This window comes from Cebus imitator, unplaced genomic scaffold (assembly GCF_001604975.1).
Source record: "Cebus imitator isolate Cc_AM_T3 unplaced genomic scaffold, Cebus_imitator-1.0 Scaffold179, whole genome shotgun sequence".
Classification (NCBI taxonomy): Eukaryota; Metazoa; Chordata; class Mammalia; order Primates; family Cebidae; genus Cebus; species Cebus imitator.
This window is the reverse complement of record NW_016107494.1, coordinates 3,673,082-3,691,382: the sequence shown is the minus strand read 5'-3', so window position 1 is coordinate 3,691,382 and position 18,301 is coordinate 3,673,082. Positions and strand designations below refer to the sequence as shown.

The 18,301-nt window shown below is 44.5% G+C and overlaps 1 protein-coding gene and 1 long non-coding RNA gene across 32 annotated transcripts in view; one reads left to right on the top strand and one right to left on the bottom strand.

Moving 5' to 3' along the window:
• Nucleotides 1–18,301, bottom strand: part of CACNA1C (calcium voltage-gated channel subunit alpha1 C) — a 705,432-nt gene that overhangs the window by 463,521 nt on the left and 223,610 nt on the right. The gene's annotated exons all lie outside the window — the stretch shown is intronic.
• On the top strand, nt 1,521–4,765 carry LOC119473713. The gene is made up of 4 exons (XR_005202935.1): nt 1,521–1,637; nt 2,877–3,097; nt 3,605–3,685; nt 4,455–4,765. It is a non-coding gene; the product is annotated as an uncharacterized LOC119473713 (long non-coding RNA).

Genomic DNA, 18,301 nt, shown 5'->3' with positions numbered 1-18,301 from the left:
ATATTGAATATTGACCCCCACTCTCTTCTAGTTTGTAGGGTTTCAGCTGAGAGATCTACTGTGAGTCTGATAGGCTTCCCTTTATGGGCAGCCTGACCTTTCTCTCTAGCTGCCCTTAGAATTTCTCCTTTATTTCAACCCTGGTGAATCTAAAGATTATGTGTCTTGGGATTGCTCTACTTGAGGAATATTTTTGTGGTGTTCTCTGTATTACCTGAAGTTGATATTTTCCTGCCTTACTAGGTTAGGAAAGTTTTCCTGAATAATATCCTGAAGAATATTTTCCAGCTTGGATTCATTCTCTTCATGACGTTGAGGTACACCTATCAAATGTAAATTAGGTCTTTTCACATAGTCCCATATCTCTTGGAGACTTTGCTCATTCCTTTTTGCTCTTTCTTCTCTAATCATGTCTTCTCGTTTCATTTCATTAAGTTGGTCTTCGACCTCTGATATCCTTTCTTCTGCTTGATCAATTCGACTGTTAAAACCTGTGCATACTTCTTGGTGTTCTTGCATTGTATGCTTCGGTTCCATTAATTCACTTATATTCCTCTCTAGATTGTCTATTCTCATTAGGATTTCATCAAACCTTTTTTCAGCGTTCTTAGTTTCTTTACATTGGGCTAGAATATGTTCTTTTAACTCATAGAAGTTTCTTATTATTCACCTTCTGAAGTCTAAATCTGTTAATGGAATGCACTTGTTCTCCATCAGGCCTTGTTCCCTTGTTGATGAGGGACTGTGATTCCCTGTAGAGGGAGAGGCATTCTGATTTTGGGTGTTCTCAGCCTTTTTATGCTGGTTTCTTCCCATCATTGTAAATTTATCCACCTGTAGTCTTTGTAATTACCGACTTTCAAATTAGGTCTCTGAGCGGACATCCAACTTGTTGATTCCCAGCACCGGAATCTGAGCACACCCATTGCGCTGGCCAAAACAGCGGCGTTAAGATTCGTGGTGCTTTTCTGCCCAGGAATCTCCAGTCTGGCTTCCTTCTTGAGTCCCTTTTTCAATCCGTGTGTGCACCTTTTATGAGATGCAACATAATCTGATTGGGGTTGTGGATATCTATAAACTAGAATATATTTGTGTAGTATTGTTTACTCAATAATTATTTATTGAGCCATTGCTATGCACTTCAAACTCTTAAGTAATAATAATATATATATATATATATATAAGTTTCTCAAGGGTTGGAACCATGATTTATTCATTTTCTAAAATTTATACATTTTCATTCTAATGTACATAGGATACAACTGAATTCAAATTCAATAGCACTGACAAAACAACTCTGTAAGAGGCAGGATAATGGAGAACTTCAAAGCAGGAATCTTAAGAGTCAGAGAGATCTCGTCCAAACTCTAGATTAATACCTCTGTAGCTTTATGGCCTTGGGCAAGCTGCTTAGTTTATCAGCAGGTGGGTCTGTAGGGTCATCCACCATAGGAAGGATGATGAATGTTACATCACAAGGAACCCACTATTGACACACTTAATTGGCAGCTATAGGACCCTTGTTCAAAATGGCCAGGTTAGGGTCCTCTTCTTAGGATCAGAAGGCCCTACTGATCACCAGCATTCTTTCCAACCAGGCAGTTCCACCCAAGAACAGGTATCCTTGTTGGTAACTGGTAGGTGCTTTATTTATATATTTATTTATTTATGAGACAGAGTCTCGCTCTGTCGCCAGGCTGGAGTGCAATGGCATGATCTTGGCTCACTGCAACCTCCGCCTCCCAGGTTCAAGCGATTCTCCTGCCTTGGCCTCCTGAGGCTGGGACTACAGGTGCACACCACCAAGCCCAGCTAATTTTTGTATTTTTAGTAGAGATGGGATTTTACCACGTTTGCCAGGATAGTCTCGATATCTTGAGCTCATGATCCACCTAGCATGGTCTCTCAAAGTGCTGGGATTACAGGCGTGAGCCACCACACACAGCCGGTGCTGTATTTTCTACACCTCAATGTGTAGCTGAGACTCCCCAAGAAATAAACCTCAGCAGTTGGTCAGACTTGGCTGCCTCATCTCCCTTTACCCAAAAATCCCAGCTGAAAACAGTGGCTCAAACCCTTATGTTTGGACCCATTCGCTATACAGCTTCTTCTTGGAGATTAACTCCCCATTCAGACAGCACGAGACAGACAACATTGTCCAGTACACTATGAGTCTTGCAGACCCAAGTAGGATGTCCCTGTCCTTGAACAATCAAGGATTTAAAAATTAAGTGACTGCTGAACTGTTCATCAGCATTTACGTGCATGTCCATTTCAGTATGTAAAGATTGTGACATTTCAGATCCCAGTGTTTAGGGTCCATTAAAAAGCAAATGTCTCCTTTAAATGGAGAGGTAGTGTATTTGTCCTTCATCCTTATTCCAGTGGGCACCACCCTCTGCTCAACCACTTTGCAGGTTCATTTCCAATAGGTTTATGTAACAGAACAGCTGAACCATGTATCAACAGGACTCTGGGTATGGCTGCTAAAGCAGCATTTCACTTACGGCTTTCCAGTGAACAAAAAACACTCCTCATTTGAGAGCTGCCTGCCGCTCAGGACAGTTCATTGTCCCTTATGTTCAGATTGCTCACCTAATTCAGGGATTGGGATCAGACGTGAGCTGGACATTTGGTTGCAGCATGAGATGCACACTATAGGGCACGACAGGATACCATAAATGATCCACCCAAAAATCAGTTGGTGCCCATAGTCACATCTATGTCAAAGACTTGGGCCCTGGAATATTAATATTTACATTGTGCTTTTCCTCTTACAAAATATTTTCTAATTCCCTGTCATTTAGTCCTCACAACTCCATGAAAAGATTATTCTTGTTCTTATTACCATCATTCATTTCCACTGCAAATTGAAGCAGTCAAGGGTCTGCATGTTAGAGGTTAAGTGTTGTGGTCAAGATCACAAAGGCAGTGAATGGCTGAGCTGGGACTCCAACTCCAAGCTTTCTGAGTCAAATCCAGTGATTTTCTCAACTCAAACTTTCTGAATGCAAATGGTTGATCTATGTACAGCAGTATATTAAGAAGAGCCACCAGCCCACTGATTTATTTACTATTCAGTTTATACTTGGACATGGTAAGACATCACAAGTTTTTTCAAATAACAGGCTTTTTTTTTAAAGTTTTTATTTCAGATGTTTATGGTTGAAAATTTAGAAGAATCATAAATAGAGAATGAAATAAAAAATATATTATTTTGTTCCCTAAATTGGCTTACCATTAACACTCTAATACATACCTGTTAGACCTTCCAGGATATAGTATATCCTGTCTACACTTATATGAAATGTAAATAGTTGATACGCCTTATAAAATTTGGAATCATATTGTAGATGACTTTCTATATTTGTTCAATTAGCAGTGCAGTTGAACATCTTCGTTGCTATTAAATATCCTTCTAAGATATGGTTTGAATGGCTACATGGTGTTCCATCATATGGATGCATTCTAACTTAGTCATCCAGCCCTCTGGTGACTGAAAAATAGAGGAGAGAAATTAAATGATCCCAGGTTTAGCTCCATTACAAATAAGACTACAATGAACATACTTGTAAGCAATCCTTGTGTATTTCTATTTCCATAGGATAAAATCCTATGGACTTGTTGAACCAAAAGAAATGAGCATTTTTAAGCCTTTGTACATTTTGTCAAATGACCCTCCAAGGTGAGCGGAACTTCTACACTGCCATCAGCTGTGTCTGAAAATGTCCAACTTCCCAACACCCTTGTCAAGACTGTCACCGTTGATGTTTATTCTGAACCAACTACCCCCCCTGCCTGGCATCCTTCTGGGCCTCCTTGCCCAACTGCCCAGCAGGCCCTGGCAGCTCTGCCTCCCAAGCACATGCATTCAGCCCACTGGCCAAATTCTGCCCATTCATCTCACCTCCACTGCTGGCACCTGGTCCCAGCCTCTATTCTCCTACCAGCCGGCCTCCCAACCAGTTTCTCATTCCCTCCCAACTCCCTTTTCTAATCCAAAGGCAGAATGATGATCTTCTAAAAATAAAAAAGACACGTCACCGTCCCTACCAATCACGATTTAGCAACCACCCCCCGCCCCACCTCCAACCCTTTGACCAGCTCACTTGCACCCTCCTGCTCATTCACTGTGTGCCAGCCTTGCTCTTCTGTTTCTGACACATGCCAAGGTTGTCCTGCCTCCGGGCCTTTGTACTTTCTATGCCCTCCCCTGGAAGGCTCTTCCTCTCTTTCTTTACAAGCCTAGCTCCGTCTTGTCTTGGGTCCCAGAGGGGGCCTCCCTGACCACCAGCTGAAAGTGACCTCCACTCACAGTCATGTTACCACATAACTCTGCTTTATTTCTCTTCGATCTCTTTTTCATACCACCTACCATAAAATGAAGCTCTCTCATTTATTTGCTTACATCTACATTTTCTGTCTCCCCTCTCTCCTTGCCCTCATATGCACAGAGAACGTAAACTCTCGCTCAGTGCAGCATCACCAGTGCCTGTCAAAGTGCCTCGAATATAGTTCATCCTCGATAAATACGTGTTGAATAGATGAATGCACAGGGAAAAGGAAATAATTTTAGTATTGCACTAACCATGCACAATATTCAAGCTAAATCTAATGTGAAGCTTGCCACCAGCTGCCTTCCGGAAACATGTGAAAAAAAGACAAGAGAAACCACAAACAATGGTGATTCAAGACTGGTCAGTAACTACAGATCCTAAAGCTCCAGCTGAAGATGCCTCTCCTACATCACACTGATCTAGGAGAATCCAACCTAGTATCAGCACCCCTTACACCTAGTATCAGCACCTCTTCACACCAAATATCAGCACCCCTCTGTCCCATGGGAGAGCAGACGCAATGTTTGTACCAGTTCCCTATGCCCCTGAGCCTTACCAGGGCACCAGCACTGTAGCTGGCATATCACATGTGTTAGCATGCACAGGCTTCACAACTCTGTGGTGTCATCATCCCCACTCTTACAGATAAGGAAACCGAGGTTCAGAGAGCTATGAATTAAGCTCAACTCAAAGGAGTTGAGCAGAGGGAGCTATGAATTGTGTCAGTATTCTAACACATATCTGACTCTATATACGTGTTTTCTGTACAACTGCCCAGGGAGCCCCCAGCACTGTCAGTTGGAGAACAGGGGAGCCCAGATGCCAGTCCCTGACCACTTCCACCATCTCGTGCTGATTCTAGATGCAGGATGCAAAGAACCATTTCCCTCAGCCTCTGAGGAGTAGGAAATCCTTTCCACCACGGAGACAGCTTGGGTTCTTATGACAACTTCAGTGTCGAACCAACATCAGGGAGTACAGGTATTGATCGACTTACCACCTATGCAACTTACGACCATTCGACTTTACGACCACAATCGCTAGCCACGACTGCTCCGCGTCTGGCAGCGCAAACGTTGCCCAGCTGGGCGTACAACAGTGCGGACCAGCTTCCGGCAGCACTACCATCTCCGCGTGCACCATTTCAACTGTACATATAGCCTACTCAACTTACGACCAAATCGTGTTACAACCGGTCCGCGGTCCCGACCGTGGTTGTAAGTCGAGCACTAGCTCTTCAAGGACAGCCTCCCTCCTGGACCCTCCTCTGCCCAGGTCACCAGGCCTCCAGTCCCCAGGCCAAATGGCTGCTTGTATTTCCTTACTCTCCCAGGGCCTCTCCTGAGACCTGGCCTCTGAAATCCTTTCCACATATAAGGGTTCCCTGAGTGTGTGTGAAAGCAAGTGTTGCCAGGGTTTCAGGTGCTCCACAGAGAAACTTTCATAGTCATTCAAAACAATTAACTTCTCTCTCTAGTTCACATCATCACCAAGGGATAAAGCCCCACAGGTTACGGGCTGGAGCTTCTTCCTCTGAGGGTCTAACAGGAAAAGCTGGACAAGGACATATTTGATCTTTTCTACTTACAGCCCAAAAGAATGGCACAGTCCTCAAAAATACTTCATTCTGTATTTTTAAAAATAAATGGACAAAGAAATAAAACACTTGGTTTCTGGTTGGCCAGGGAAAATAAGAAAGGAGTGTTTCCAGGGTTGAGTTGGCAGCCCTATGTGTTGGTCTCTCTGCTTCAGTGAGGCCTCTGAATGGTAAATGCATGAAAGCAAAAGAGGGGAGAAGAGCTTTTTCTGACCTCACACCAAAAAATAACAGGAGAGTCAGGAAGGAAACAGGTGGACGCCTGAAGGGACAGGAACAATGTGAAAAGCAGAGCAGCTCTGTGAGCTCCTTCCCCAAATCCCTGTATGGCCAGTTAGCCCAGAAATGCACCAGGGCAGAGGTCCACAGAGGGGGAGAAGCCTCCAGCAGCCATGGCACTTATGACCATCATAAAAGGGACAGCAATTCTAGAGATGAGACTCTACCTGGCTGGTTTTTAGAACCTACAGTCAGATACACATTTGCTGAATCTATCTCGGCATAGGTTCATACTCAACCTTTCCCTTCCACATGTCAAGCACACAAATAGACATTCCAGATTTACAAACTGACAGCTTCCCATTCCCGCACCGAGTGCCTTGGCTTAACTCAAAAGGCATTTCAGAGGCTGAACTATTGAGACAGATGTAACACGTACAGTGACACTCAGGCTGCTAGACACTGACTAGTCAACCCTTGGCCAGCAGCTGCCAGATGATTAAAAACCGCACTGAAATGGTCAGATCCCTATGTACCACCTGCAGCTGATGTGAGGGCCTCCTTGTTTTGTATTTTCTGCCTAACAAAAAAGATCTTTTAAATCTGTTTCACATATTACAGTAGCCTGGACATCAAATATTTCCCAGAGTGAAATTAAATGTAGCATTTTATTTGGAACAAGCCAACCTAACTCAATTTTCCTTCCCGGCATTGCCACAGAGAGACCTTCCATTTGGCAGCTAAAAGATGTGCTGAGCTCTAGGCTGGACATAGGACTTCTTTCTACCTTTTTGATAATCCATCTACTTCCTCTGCCCCAGTCAAGCGCTACAGGAATCATAAAGGAAGTTCTGCCCCCCCTGCCCCTATGCACTGTCTTTAGGGAAAAATATTCCTCTCTTTCCAGCACAGCCTGTCCAAGCTCCAGACTATGGCACTGCACCACCAGAAATTAACTTCCTGAACAAAAGTCAACAAGTTTGCCATAAAGCAGGTTTTCCTTTTTGGAAGGAGCTGGTCATATCTGCGATACTGTTGCACGTTGTTGATGATTCACCTGCAGGAGCCTCATTGTCAATAAACATTATGGGCATCCACTCTGCATCATCTCAGGGAGTGAGAGGCTATGGAGAAGCAAAGGATGCTTGAATAGGGAGGTGGGAGGAACCCAGAGACCCCAAAACCCAATGTGCTCACTTTGTGAATGTAGTAATGGAGACCTAGAAAGAACCTGGTGTTGCCAAGGTCCCCGTACCATGTGGCAGCCCTGGAGACTTCCTGAATCTCAGATCAGGGATTCTCTGAAGCCCTCTCCTAAGTTAAATGGGGGATATAAGTGGAGACTGAATATCTATCGCAAGTACAGAGAAGTCCGTGGATGTCGCCAGTGACTCGGCAGTTACAGCATCCATCTCCTGAGGGCCTGAGCAGGGACGGGGCACCCAAGTTATCTTTAACTTCCCAAACAAGCCTGAAATAAGGACACTTAGGCTCAGCGTGAGGTCCAGGGTCACACCAATTATGAATGTCACAGGTGCAATTTGAATCCAGTGATGTCTGACTCCAAAGTTGAATATAAGGATATGTTAGGTTGCCTACCTACCATGTAACCTCACTTACTCTACCCCTAAGATGGGCCATCTCTGTAAAGAAAAGAGGATTAAACCAAATCAAGTACAAATGAAAATCCAGGCTGCAAACCATTATAGAAAGTAAGATTCAACGTGCATATGTATTTACATAATTAAGCACACACAGAGAAAGAATACATCTAGATACTAAGCGGTAATTTTTAAATTTTCTCCTTTATAAATTTCTCTTTTTCTAAAATATTAAAATAGATAGATGATGCTCATTAATCTGAAATTAATTTTTTAAGTTGTGGTAATATATATAGGTAACATAAAGTTTACCATCTTAACCATTTTTAAGTGTACAATTTAATAGCATTAAAAAATTTACATTGTTGTTTAACCATCACCTCTATCCATCTCCAGAACACTTCTCTATTCTTGAAGAACTGAAATCCTGTACTCATTAAACAATAGCTCCACATTTCCCACCTCCACCAGCCCCTGGCAACCATCATAGTACCTCTGTCTCTATACATCTGCCTATTCTGGGTACCTCATATAAGTGAAATCATACCATATTTCTTTTTATGTCCAGCTTATTTTATTTAGCATAATGTTCTCAAGGTTCATCCATATTGTAGCATGTATCAGAATTTCCTTCCTTTTTAAGGCCCGAATGATATTCCATCGTATGTATAAGCCACATTCTGTTTATCCATTTATCTGTGGATGAATACTTGGGTTGCATCTGCCTTTTGGCCATTATGAATAATGTTGACATGAACATGGGCAAACAAATATTTCTAAAGCCCCTATACTTTTTAAATCCTGGAGTATACTTTTAGAATGTGCCACTTTGAATTAAAATCAGGATATGCTTTCTATTGGTCTCAGCCTGGAAAACAGCACATTCTATGCTGGGGCCCACACATTTTGCCTTCAGTCTTTAAACACCTCTAAACCAGTAGTTCTCAAACCTGGCTGCATATTAGAACCACCTAGGGGTGCTTTTTAAAAATACTGATGTCCCAGCCCTATGAAGGCCACTGAATCAGAACTCCTATGAATTGAAGAGGATTGAGTATTAAAAGCTACCAAGATTATGCTACTGTACAGACAGTAATAAGAATCAGTATTCTGAAGCCTCTTCTTCTGGGGGCCCTTCTCTTTATTTAAGAAATCTCTGCCTTATAAGTAATTCCTCTTCTTTCCTCCCATCAAAACCCAGAGAGTGTGATAACCAGTCAATTGCCCTAGTTGTTTTATTGCATTTCAACTGAAACATTCACTCCATGGCCTTACCTCCTCCAGATTAAGTCTTTTATCTCTGATTATGGACTGCATGCCTGCTTCTTTCTTGGAAGGAATGTTGATATGAGTAAGCAGTTAGGGAAGAATTTCTAGGCCTATTCAATCTTTCAGGTAATTATAATCTGGTCCTTTCAAGGCAGTAGGGACAATAAGAGAGGCCACAAGATGTGGTCCCAGTCTGTGTCCGGTGCCTAACTGAGCCACCGAGCCTGCTCAAGAGGCCCCTCCCTGTCCTCACATTTCATCCCTAAGCCCCGTCCTCCCCTCGCTCTTCCCCAAGACTCCGAGCAACTTAATTTGGTGTGTCCCAGGGAGGCTCTGCCCAATTCTGTCTTTGCTAATTTTCTTCTGTGATGGGGTCCCTTCCTCTAACACCCTAGGACACACCTCTGCTGTGTGTACTCTCTCTCTTGTTCTTGTGTTCTTGACAACACAGCACAGCAGCTGATGGGGTACATGGGGACTTCAAGAACAGGATGAGTTCCAAGCATCATTGTCAGAAATTTCACAACCACGGCCGACGTGACACTGGCGGCAGGAAGGCGTGTTCTAGGACACAGATTTGCCATCAGCTGCCCTCCAGGTGGGCAGGCCTGGGGCTCCAGGGCCCTTCAACTCACCTTGGTGCTCTTCTGCCTCTTTGCAAAGAGCCCTCCAAACAGGGTATTGGAAGCTGAAGCCATGGCAGCAGCTCCAAGGACTGGCCCGTTTGGGAGAGAACACAGTCCTTCCCTCTGCCAGGCCCACTCTGGAGCCTGTCCCTGAGGAGCTGGGACATCCTGATTCTTCCACAGAGGACTGGCTGCAGTGTCCCTTTATGCCCATGTGCAATGCTGATGTAAGAGTGTCAACGGTGTAGGGGACAGGGAGTGTGGTAGGAGCCCCAAGGAAAGTGTGAGCTGGAGGAGCCAGGCCGCAAGGAAGAAGAGGAGCCAAGCCTAGGAGGAGGGAGTGCACATCCCACTCAGAGGAATAGGCCCCACTCAGAACCCTTCTGCCCTCACAGGCATGCTGGGCCCTGCAAGCTGGCAACTGTCTGGGTAACAGGGCCCTCAGCACCACCACTGCTGACCAGGATTTATCCTAGTAAGTGGGCAAGCTTGCAGAAAGGGAAGGGAGAGAAATTGCGAAGGACAATGAAAATGAAGACTGAAGCCCCATCGAATGCAACAGAACACCCACAAATAGCAGAAGATTAAATCCAAGCAAAAGGACTCAGACCCACATGTCTCTGATGTCTCAGTGACCAGGAGACCCAGATAGGCTGGCAAATGCGGCTTCGTTTCCCCATCTCGTGCAGCACACGTTTGCTGAGCCTCCAAACCACCCGCTGCAACGCAGGTCCTCCTTGCCTGTGGCCCCTCCCAACTTCACACCCATGAGGTGATCAAGTCCAAACCCAGATAGAGCCCCTCTGCCTTACTGGGGGAGAAGAGGACTTGAGGAGAAGACACTGAACATTCTTTTTCTCTCTTCTTGAGTACCTCTTTTGGCAGGGATGAGATATGACTGCACGTTTTCTAGGTAAAGAAGCAGAAGCATAGACTAGAAGGGACGGGATCAAAGCAACCCCACACGTCCACCAGCCATGTGTGCTAACTAGGAGTATCTGGTGTGGAGGAGTGCTGGGCCTACAGGGAAGACAGGAAGGAGGGCTGGCGGTGATGAGAACTGTGTAGTGATGCTCTCACTATACATTAGACCACCATGGGGACTCCCAGGGAGTCAGCTCCTACGGCCATGCTGTGGCCAAGACCCACTCGGAGCACTTTTCTCTAAGAGGAGGAGTGCGGTGCAGGCAAACCGACAGAAGGATGGAAGGCAGACAGACTCAGGTTCAAACACAGCTCAGGGACATTTCTAGCTCCATGACTTCAGGTTTCAGCTTTAAAATGAGACATAAAGAACTGCATCATGGATTAAAAAGAATCCTGGTATTATTATCATGATGATAATAATTGCTTAGTTTTATTAACTTATTGCCAGGAGTCAGGCTTTCTTAAGCATATTTCACAATGATTCACACACTAGACCTCATTTACCTGGAAAACAATAAGATTTTTGAGGTGTCTGTTGAATATGAATGAAGTCTCCCTCATAGATCATGAATTGATATGGAGTAGTTTCCCAGATACACTGTCAAGTGTATTTAAAAAGCAACATAATACAAGAGAGAATGTATCAGTGTTCCCATCAGGGTTTACAAATAGATATACATGTATATGCTTGCCGATGGACAGACCTCCTTCCAGGGGAGGTACTGGGGGGCTGGGGCAAGGGAGAAGAGAGACTTATCACCATATACCCTTTTGCATATATTTGCCTTTATACCACAAGACCACACGTATGTGCTACCACTTAAAAAATACATAGAAAAATTAAAAGGACTATTACTGTGAAAAAAAGTAAGGCTGTTACATGTTGCTGAAAAGTTTGGATGAACTAGCACAGCAAATAAGTGGTAATGTGCTTCCTTAGCCCAACTGAGAGGTGTTTGCCAGGGACCCCGCATCCTAAGGAACAGGCTAGGGCTACACAGAGGTGGCTGCCATTTTTACTCCATTGCTCATTAAAGAACCTGGTAGAGCAGTGCTGAGTTCAAGATGGGCCACAGCAGCTGAATGCCACCCCTGTGGAGGTCACACTTAACAATGATAGTGGCCAGGCACAGTGGCTGACACCTATAATCCCAGTACTTTGGGAGGCCGAGGCAGGTGGATCACTTGAGGTCAGGAGTTTGAGACTAGCCTGGCCAAAATGGAGAAACCCCATCTCTACCAAAACTGCAAAAAATTAACTGGGTATGGTGGCATGTGCCTGTAATCCCAGCTATTTGGGAGACTGAGGCAAGAAAATCTCTTGAACCCAGGAGGTGGAGGTTGCAGTGAGCTGAGATTACACCACTGCTCTCCAAACTGGGTGACATCGTGAGATTCCCTCTAAAAAAGAGAGGAAGAGAAAGAGGAAGAGAAAGAGAAAGGGAAAGAAAGAAAAAAAAAAAAAAAAAAAAAAAAAGTTGGTAATTCTGTGTTCACATAGCACTTCTTATCCAAGGAGTACAAGGTGCTCAGACACACTCCCGGGGGCCTGGGCCCACCTCCCTGGAACAGGGAGCAGTCACTGAGGACACACAGAGCCATCTCCTTCAGGCTCACCTTACAGTGTGGTGGCTCAGGGCATGCCTAGGCTTCAAATCAAGCCCATCACTTCCAGTAACAGAGGCAGTTACCCCTCCATGCTTCAGTTTCCCTCTTTGTAATTCAAAAATAAGAACAGACCTCAGTTCATGAGACCAGGGTGAAGACTGAATAATGACCACACATAATGGAACTAGGATTTCTTTAACCATTATTTTATTATGAGCCCTGGACACATATGTAGCTGGTAGGAGTCCTGCAATGACACTCTGAGGTAGATACTATTACTATCCTTATTTACAAGTAAGAAGCAGAGTCACAGAGGGGTCGAACAAGTCACCCACATGATAGACATGGTGAGCAGGAGCCCAGGGCACTTCACATGAACCCCTCCTCAGCAGCGCCCACTTAAGGACCATCCCATTTCAGATATACGCCGCTTTAGAGATGGACAAACTGAGGCATGAGGAGGCTGGAGCAGACTCTGCCTGCTCTTCCTCACAAGTTACTGTAATGCTGCAAAGCCACCCTTGAGTGACAGATGTCAGGGAAGCAAGACAAGAAGCTATGATGGAGTTATTGATTCTCAGCCTAAGGACTGGGGGGCAGGTCTTCCCTCCTCAATGTGAGCGCCAGTTCCAGCCACAAATCTCCTTTCTCAAAACTCAGATTCAGAGCCCCGCTGATCAACGGCAGAGAAGGTGCCACAAAAACCTGCTCAAATCTCGAGGTGCCCCAAACATGAGAAAACTGGCTACAGCTGCTGCTTAAAAATGTGGAGGGAGGGACTGCGGGAGGGGAGGGGCAGCGCGAGAGCCAGCAGCCATCTGTGAAGAGAGGAGAAGCTGGGACCGTGTAAGCAGAGCCATAAATCCCTTGTCAATGCAGCCTCCGTGCCTTTCCTCTGTGGACGGGGCCCGGAAGGCCTGCAGCGGGGAAGGGAGCCTTGTGTTTAGCCTTTGATGGCCAGAAAGATAGCTCCACACAGTGTCTATCAGAGCACCAGGAAAGCAGACACACTGAGAGTTTCACTCATTAACATCGGTGTTGCCATGACAATAAGCTGTTGCCAGGTAGCAGCGAACTAGGAGAAGAGTGAGAATTAGCAAAGCCTAAAAATAAAGCTGTTATGTTTCTTCCCCCGTCTAGATGTCCATGTGTAACAGGCAATAATCTCGCCGCCGCCTCCTCACCCCCGCCCTGGAAGCCCACATGGGACAGACAGTGCCCTGCACAGAAGGGGAAGGTCACCTCTTCAAGGGAGGCAGGGAGAATGATACCTGAAGGTAATGGTGGCCAAAATCTGAAGGCCAGCAACAAGCAGCACCAGAGAAAGCTTGAAGCAACACCTGGGAGGGATTTTTCCTTCCCTTAGGAAGTTGCTGACCTGAAGTGTTAACCTCCACTCCAGATTGGAGCAGGGCTCTTCCAGGCTGTCAGATGGTCACCCAGCTCCTTGGCTCTGAAAGAATGGGAAATGGCAGGTGCTAGCTCCTGACTGACCACGTTCCTCCTGGAAAATACTTAGCCAGGCCCCAGCCCTAGAGCCATCTGTGGGAGTCAGAAGCCTAGGCTGGGCACATGGGCAGTTCCTGGTTTCTTTTATAACTATGCTCCTGCCAGAGGAGCCACTGTGATAACAATTCCAAGCAGGAGGATATTTTAACAATCAAAATCACTGAGTAATCTGTTAATATCTCCAAGGGACAAGCAATAGAATTATTCTCAGGATCTTCCAGTTTGGCTCAGAGGAGAAACTGCATGGTGTCCAGGTGTTCTGTGCTTGCTCTGTCCATCCCTCCCAGCAGACTCTAAGGTCCATGAAGGCAGAAATCATGCCTAACTGGTCACCCCTATGACCGCAGCATCTGCTGTCATCCAAGACACTTATTCAGTATACAATAAATATACAGAGGAAAGAGGAAGAGAGGAAGGGGCAACTGACTCAAGCATAACAGAGTCAACATTCTAGATAAAACAGTAAAGATATTAACAGTAAAAGTATCTGGCCTAAATAAGCTATATCTCTTTCTAAAATGACAGGCTCTGCATTCTAAGGACTGAATCCTATTCCTTATTTAACTCTCTGTTCTCAAAAAATAAGTTAGCAGGTATGCAGGTATCATGCTTTAAGCAGATCAGATCAGTTAAAATCCAGAATTTTGGTGGCAGTGATGTCTTTTATAAGTAATCATAAGATTTCTTCAAACATAGAACCTCCCTGATCTCTCTAAAGTAAAATTTGTTTAATTCAGATAATATGTAATAATCTGGATCTATACTTTAAATGAAGCTAGTGGTAACCACTAGATTCCTGGTTTCTTTACCTGCAACCATACTTACCTTTGAGTTCTTTCTCTCTACCATGGGCTGATGAATGCTTAGCAAATGCAAACAGTGGCTAATTTTGCTATGTGAAAAGCACACATTTAGGAAATGAAATTAATTTTTTCTTTCACCATCACCCCATAAAAACATATAACCTGGAACAAATATTAATAATTTCTTGGTTATTTGACTGGTCTGGATTACCCAGCCATTGATCCAAATACCAGCTCCTGCCTCTAGTCCCCCAAGCTTATGTTAATAACTTAAGAGTAGCAGAAAGAGGCCGGGTGCCATGACTCATGCCTGTAATCCCAGCACTTTGGGGGGCCGAAGCGGGTGGATCACCTGAGGTCAGCAGTTTGAGACCAGCCTGACCAAGACGGTGAAGGCCTGTCTTTACTAAAAATCCAAAAAATTAGCCAGGCGTAGTGGTGGGTGCCTGTAATCCCAGCTTCTTGGGAGGCTGAGGCAGGAGAATCACTTGAACCTGGGAGGCAGAGGTTGCAGTGAGTTGAGATGGCACCATTGCACTACAGCCTGGGAGACAAGAGCAAGACTATATCTCAAAAAAAAAAAAAAAAAAGTAGCAGAAAGAGTGACAGGTGAAAGAAAGGAGGAAGCAAATGACTGGTGATTTGAGGGCAAGCCCTGCTCATTTCCCCCCAAGCCCCAACCTCTAAGCAAGACCAAACCTGTATGAATGACGTTACACTCTTGGGAGAAGGAGAGTCATCTGGTAGGTTCCTACTGAATTAACATAAAGATGCATAAGCCTGCTACAGTTAAAGAGGCCTCAACAGAGAGTCATAGATTTACAAAACTATAGCAGCAATAGCTATCCAGTTTGCCTTTAGCTTTGCATCTAGAGAAGTTAAAGTCCATGGACACACTCCTACTCTACCAACATAAGACACCCAAGACCTCTCCTGGTGAAGCTATGTGCCCACAAAACCTGAGGTTCTCACCACCAGGCACAGCCTGGACCAACCTGATAAGCCACTGGAACATGGTTACTGCAAGGTGTAAGAAAGTGGGTAGCAGCCTATAAACTACAAAATCCCAAATTAAATCTGACCTTGACCTCACAGCCTTGGTCATGGACTCCCAAGGAGGATTCCTAATTTAGGGAGTTCTGCCTGATTTACTGCTGTCATTGCTGACGCTGAAGGGACCTTCATGCAAGGACCCACTTTGATTTCTGGGTTTTCAGCAGAGCCTTCCTTGACCACAGAACAAAGAAAAGTCAGTCCTGACAATAACTGGAGAATAGAACTCTTTTGAATGCTTTCTGTTTCTTTCTGCTAAAATGCACCCCAAGAGATAGTCCCTTCATCATTACACAGCCATCTGGATACACATAATCCCAGCTTGCCCACCTGTGTATTTTTTTCCTCCTCTATGGCACAAAATACCAGTTATACCTGCAGATTCCAGAGGAAAGGAGTTACCAGAGAGGAGATGACACTGCACCTAGCTTCAGTCTGCCCCCAAGTACAGCCTCCAGCAATGTGCTGGGGTCCTCACAGATGATCAAGAAAGATATGTTGCATGACTAAATGACTGAATGAAAAAGTTAACTGAATGCTTTTTTCTCTAATACGCTTCAATCAATACAATGTTTCTAAACTGTGAAACTTGGACCCTGTCCTCCGAGACTCTGCCAGTCTCATATTGAAAACGTTTTCCTCAACTTCTAGATCATGCAGCACAAAATGCCAGTGTCGGCACAAGCACCACGTGAACTGGGTTAAAATCCACTTTAAACTTGAGTCACCAAACCCCCACCAATTTCCCAGACTTCCGGATGGAGGTACCACCAACAGCCCCTGCCTTAATCCTAGGAAAGAGAAACAAGGCTAGCTATTTAAATGCCTACAAAGAAAGAGGGCATAAGTCCTCAAGCTATTGTGATAAGCACTATCATCACATCCCACTGATGGCATGTACTGTTGCATATATCACTGTTTTAGCCCACCCCTTCCTCAACTCCCAACTATGTAGATAGTTCATATTTTCTATCATAGCCCTGAGAAATAAAGCTCTGTGACCCTAATGAAACTGCTGAAACACAGACAATTCTCACTTGCCTCCCAGATGTTCCATTGCAAAAGCATTCGAATAAAAACATATCACATCAAGCTGAAGATTAGATTCCCCTCTCTGTCCTTCCTTCCTTCCTTCCTGCAACAGATAAATTTGTTTTCTTACTTTGCATCTGCCATTTTTAGAAACGGGTTGAAAGTAAAATTTGAGCCTCTCCTGGAGAGAAGGATAAGCATCTCTTTCTTTCTCTTTCTCTCTCTCTCTCTCTCTGTCTTTCTCTCTCTTCCCTCCTTCCCTTTCTGGCATGTGTTACTGAATTTTATATAGCTTGACTTGCTGCATCTCTGATATGAGCCACTTATATACACAACATAACCAGACACACATTTTTAAGAGTATGCAGCACTTAAAATAACTGTATCTTAAACCTTCTGATTTTAGTTGAGAATTTCATTTAGGGACTGGATGGATCTTGGCTCTTGAGGAAACAAAGCAATTACTATTTTAAAGGAATACGAACATAATCTTTAAGCTTAGAGTCCACTAACTGAAAAGTAGAGAAGACTGACTTGATTCTTGCCCCTTCAGATTCCCTTGGAAGTACAAATATCCCTCTATGGATATCTTCCAGAGATGAGTTTTCTGAAGCTCACAACAGTTATTTTAAACTTCAGCTCCTTAAATTGTACTTCTAAAATATAATTAGGATTATTTATCCTTGGGTAAACAACTGGTAATAGGGCACTGTGTGCCGGTGGTACCAGCCAGTCAACCACCTTATGGAATAGCACCCCAGCTACAGAGCAGCCACGGGCGTGCCTCCCTCCCTCGCTCGCTCCTTTTCACACAGATGGAACGCCATTTGTCTTCGGAGAGCCACCAAACTTCAAGCACACTATGACTCCTCCCTGTGAATTTCTTACTATTACAACCATCAAACATACCCCTTCCCACTCCTTTGTTCGTAAGGATTGTTGGTGTTTGTTTGACTTGGTTTTCTTTCAAACCATACTGATTTATAGAGGGAAGGCTTACACAATTTTTTAAGATGATTATTGTTTTTATGAAAACACATTCTTATAATCATATACCTCATCCAAAACCAAGACGGCACTGTGGTGCTATGTGACTCGTTGCTTCTTGCTGAACGAAGGGGCAGGCATGGGAACCAGGGGGTTGATAGCTACAAGATTTAGTACCAGGTGCTGCACAAACACTACCCATCAGAATGGACACTGCCAGCCAAGAGAGCTAGTGAGGGGCTCTGTGGCCCTCAGCCTTGCCATGTTCAATCCCTCTATTTACTGGATGGAGGTGAGGCCCAGGGGTCTGGGGCAGGGGATCACAGTGGTAGAGGACTTTGATTAGAATAAGTAGAGTGGTTAGGTCACAAATTTCTCTACTATTTCAATACAGGGAACTTAAATCCTAAGTTAGACCCTTAGGTTAAGCCAGGAGGAATACCCTCCAAGAACACAAGACAGTTGTTACTGGGTAAAATATATTTCTTGGAGTGGGATGCAAGAGGGTGAATAGCCTACACCTCTGGCTTCATTAGCTTACCTACCCCTGGGGGTGCAATTTGGGCTGATCTTCAGCTACTAAATCTGGTAAAACATACTGATCGTTAAATAGTAAAACACCGTATGGGTTGGAAATGCCAGTAACCTGAGTCCCTCAAATGCTACCCACCACCCAGACATCCTTCCTTAGGCTCCCTGGAGCTTCCCTCCAATGCAGTGCATGGCGGATTTA